Source organism: Berghia stephanieae, chromosome 11, assembly GCF_034508935.2.
Source record: "Berghia stephanieae isolate SIO BIC M18660-M18661 chromosome 11, UCSD_Bste_1.3, whole genome shotgun sequence".
Taxonomy (NCBI): domain Eukaryota; kingdom Metazoa; phylum Mollusca; class Gastropoda; order Nudibranchia; family Aeolidiidae; genus Berghia; species Berghia stephanieae.
The window spans coordinates 10,238,848-10,243,847 of NC_088370.1; the positions used below are offsets into that span (position 1 = coordinate 10,238,848).

Consider the following 5,000-nt stretch of genomic DNA (forward strand, 5'->3'; position numbering starts at 1 on the left):
CTAATACTAATAATGATAATGATGGTGATGTTGAAGATGATGATTTCAATGATGATGATGATATTGATGATAATAATAACATAAATGACTGAATAGATAATTTACTTTACGAGACAAATAAATAACTAATTAAATTACTTATGTATTCATATATTTATTCATAATAAATAGAAAAAAATGTTTTAATGGAAATAATATCAGTTCTTGTCCATCCCATAAAGAAACTCGCGTTATATAAAACACATAATCAATTTTACAATACATTGACACAGAAAACACGTCAAAACACACAACCATAATTTTGTTGACACATTCATTTTTCTTATCTTCTACAACATTATCATAACGTATTCTAATAACTACTTTATGGTTTGTTGGGATAATAAAAGTCAAAAATTCCACGCTTTCCCCTATACCACAACCAACTGTGCAAAACGAGAAAGGTTGGAGAATGAAAATGTTTTGTTTACTTAGTGGTTCGAACAGGAAAGAATAAACAATGGGCAGTGTGCAAAGAAGCTTAAGTGTCATCCATCGATAAATGGCTCGAATAGACACCTATAGGAGAGCTACCAACTTGAAATTAAAAAAAAAATATGGTAGTTTCCAAGGGAAAGAAAAGGAAAAAATCACTTTAACTCTCTCCTTACCAGCCATTTTCAGGATTTTCCCCAAAACTTCACACCAAACTAATTCAAAAATAGATTTTTTATCACTCAAACACAATAGCAGTAAGTTCGTGCGATAAATAAAGTCGTTAGCAAGATATGCTCTACAACACACTGTTCATTTTATTTTAATTTTACATGAGAAATTTGAATAATACAAATGTTGGTTGTATCGTAACGAATGTGACGATTTTCCTATAGTTGGTTTGGAGAGGGTTAAATAGCTTAAAATCCACATTTTGCTCTCAGCATGGTCCAAAAATGCCCCAAAGTTCTGAATATAAGTTCTAAGAAGCTAAACTTTCTTCTCAACCAAATTTATTGAGTCAAAGAGACCTATGCAGCTCTGTGGCTGGAGCCAAAAATTCGTATTTCTAGGAATTTTTCGTAGTACTAGACAGGTCTGCCTATAGGAGGGCAGAAAAGTCGTGATGTTACACTTTCTACTCTTCCAGTTCCAAACTCCTAGGAAGTGTGCATGTAAACGGTCCTTCACATCAAAGCGGATTGAGTTATTGTGTGTAAAGTATCTAACCCAAGGACAAAAAGTTGGGAGCAGAATTTTCCACTATCACTGTCACCCATTAGGACACTGACCACGCTCAATATTGCTTGATATTAGTGTTTAGCTGAGGCAACTTCCCGCTGAGCCACATTAATTAGGGGTTATATAATAATCTTTCCGAAGGAAAACAAAAACGAACATGCTTAAAGCGGGCCTCGAACTCAGAGCCTCCTGGGTCCTAATACAATGCCTTAACCGCTCGGCCACATCACTCCCCTTCATCCCTCTCCGAGTTGTTCCCTCACACAATTTTTCAAGAAGATTGGCTGCACAGAGTATAGATAGTATGCGCCTGGCTTAGAAGCTCACAACATTGCCATCCGGAAATATAACGGACCAAAACGTGACGTCAATTTTGTTCCTTCTATACAACCGATGACTGAGTAGATGATGTCTTGTCCAAGGTCTAAAGAAAACACACCAGGTCCATTGTTATGTTTTCCCCCGGAAATTAAGTAGAAACTGAATTGTTTGCGTTGAGGCTGTGAGCTGTAGAAGTTGATTTTAATCTCTCTGTAAGAAGATTAGTTAGTTGACAGGGAATTATATGATGGGAGATTTGTATATGACGAATAATACTTTTTTGCACTACTGTTGACAGGGCTTTCAGTCTTGTATGTATATATTGTGCATTGTTATATTATTATGGTTATCTTCAATATGCGCGCGCGCGCATGTGTGTGTGTGTGTGTGTGTGTGTGTGTGCTTTGCATGTTACGGTTAAAGATATATGTCTGTACATCACATTTACATGAGTACTTTTAAGTTGAAATACTATCTTTACCAGTGTATTATTATTGTAATCTTTAATCAATAGATTAATGGCATTACTATTATATTAAGGGCATTCAATGGATTTTATCCCATTTTGCCCTATACCATATGTTATATTATGTTAAGATTAGAACATTCTTGAGTTATGGCTTTGATGTAGAGCAATGCTCAATAAATGTATTCAAAGCTCTTTACAAGGGGTCCTATGTGATGCATACATATTTGCAGGTCTGATAGCCCAAATTGTTATGGGCCCATTGTCGTAATGGAAATACTCTTAACCTTGCTTAAGAAACTCACACCATTGCCATCCGGAAATATAACGGACCAACACACGAAAAAAGTTCTGTGTCATGGTGTTTTTTGAAAAACTGTCTATCCCTTATTATATTTAAATCCAGAGAGAACGCAATTCACACTTACGGAAAAAGACTTATTATTAATTGATAATCTGATTCTTCGGACGATTAAGAAAGTCTTCAGATGACGTTAGTGGCCGTGTTGGAGTATTATTTTAACATAGATTCATGATGTACATTGGAACTTGATTCTTTAAGCATTTATGAACGATGCTACAAATTTTAAAAGCAATTATTTCACTAACTGTCAACCAATGGAGAATGTGTAGAATTTCTTTTGTGGAGTCAGTCGATTTTTAAAATCAGTTTTGCCGCTCTGTTTTGAATATTATACAAACGTATCATTTTGACCGGCACACCTAAAAGCAATGATTTACAGTAGTCAAACCTGCAGGTTACCAAAGCATGAACCATAATTTGTGTAGTGCTCTCATCAAGAAGATGTCGAATTTTACCAATATTTCTTAAATAATAAAAGCAAGATTGGCAGGCTTTTGTTCTGCGATTCTGTATTGAAGCATCACAATCAGAGAATGAGACAAGATTTCTTATAGTTTATCTTCTAACATCCAAGTCTTAATTGCTAAGCAACAAATTTCAATATTTAGTTTCATACTCTGTTCTTGTCCTTCATGAAAATCGAAATATAGTTGGGTGTCATAGGCGTATAGATGGTGGTAAATACAGAATGACTGGATGATTTACGTCATCGGTGCAATATAGAGAAAAAACAGGAGTGGTCCGAAAACAGAGTCCTGAGGGATACCACAATAAAGCTGATGGAGTTCTGACATAATTTGTCCATTAGGCGAGTCGATTTGAACGCACTGTGTTCTAGTTTTAAGGTAGGCCTAAGACAATTTCAAAGGAGTCCCATTCATTCCAATGTGTTTCTGTAATCTGTAATACTCATTGCTTTCGAACCTCGGCCTTCTAATCCAAAAGCCAGTAGCTATGCAGTGCATCATAAGCTCGCACAAAATAAATTACACAAACATGTTGTGAGTCAACATTTCCTCTCTTTGAATGTAAATATCAAAACATTTATATTTGCCTACAGATGTGTTGAATATGTGTGGCCTTCAACAATAGAGGAAAACTCTGCGGTTTCATCATCTTTTTCTTCACGCCATTTTTTGACGATTCGTTCTGTCACCAGCACAGCACACGACAGTGACGTCATAGCGGCTATCAGAGCGCCAAGCCATTTCAAGTCTGCGAGAACAATTTTCTTCTTGTTCAATTGTTGGAATCCTCGTGTTCCCTTCGTCACGATATCTTTTACCTCAGCCTTGCCTTGGATTGAACTCAACATAGGAAAATTTGGAGTCCCAAAGATTTTGTGATAAAGTTTCAACCTGTAGGAAATTAACGGCTCGAGTTCGGAGTTGGCGGGAAAACCGAAAGCCAGATTCAGATTAAATATTTGTTCTGGAACTACGAAATATTTGTGGTTGTCCTCGGTCTGTTTTAAGTGAAGTTGAAACATTGACCTTTGTAAAATAAAAATTTTCTTTTCTTCAAGATTGTCAAAAATGCTACCAAGACTTTTCACGAGGGGATTGGGAGAGAAATACTCTTGGCAATATTTGTTGAGTAGTGGAAATTCCTCAAATCCTCTCGTTTTTAGAAGGTTTCCGTTCATTTCATCCGTCAAAACTTTGCACTGGAATTTCTGATTAACGAGGAGATTTTCCCATGATCTGTTAAACAATCTATTGGATGAGGATGTAATGGTAGCCGTCATAATGCCCAAGTACAGAGCGTAATATATCAACGATAACATTGATAAAATAAATAGAATTAGTCTTAATGACATCGGTCTTGACTTGGGGAAATACTGAGTCCAAATGAAAGACTGTACCAGGGATGAAATTAAATTCACTTTCACGTACAATTGTCGAATGAATGGAACAACATCACGATTTGCGTTTTTGTTTTTTTCAAGATTTGAGTCTAAATTTTTGACATTGAATATTGCAGCTTCTTCTTCTACCTCAATCTTCTGTTTGGATAGAACCCAATAGAAAAGGATGTAGACGAAAATGCAAAATAGATAACTGCCTATAATCAGCAACATATTTATCCCTGTAAACGGGAAAACAATTAAAGTTGCTTTGTCTATCTGGTCATTTTCACTCTAGTACACACCAATGTAACTATTAAAGTATGCCGGATAAGAGAATGTAATGTTATGGCCTGTCCTCCATTTGTATGCAAGAAGACAAGCCCCTAAATCTATTTCACTGCTGTCTAGTTCATCCAGTACCTTTTCCATTCTGTATCCCAGAGGTGACGAATTAATCATCAGAGTGTAGGTAAAGTTTAAAAAAATTTCACATCGTTTATAGGTGATAACGTAGCTGTTTTGAAAAGTTCATATTTGTCATCTTTCATGATTGACTCTAAAGACAAATTGCTGGGCGCCATTGCCGTAAATTCCCTTCCATTAAGACCAAAATAAATATTCGGAAATAAAGCGCATTCTTTTGTACTTATAAGATCTTTTATTTCATTTCTCTCCAGTTCCCGTTTACGATTATTGCGCCACATCAAGGTTTTAACCTCTGGACCCACTGTTTTGATTTTCTTTGGGCAGGGGTTCTTTTTCTCACTATGACAATAATACAATAT

General features: G+C 35.9%; 1 protein-coding gene across 1 annotated transcript in view; it reads left to right on the plus strand.

Moving 5' to 3' along the window:
- Nucleotides 1-4,285, plus strand: part of LOC144956502 (uncharacterized) — a 12,085-nt gene extending 7,800 nt beyond the window's left edge. The window contains exon 2 of the mRNA XM_078887043.1: nucleotides 3,427-4,285. The gene's annotated coding sequence lies outside the window, so the exon portion shown is untranslated. The remainder of the gene's footprint in view (nucleotides 1-3,426) is intronic.
- Nucleotides 4,286-5,000: the final 715 nt, after the last annotated feature.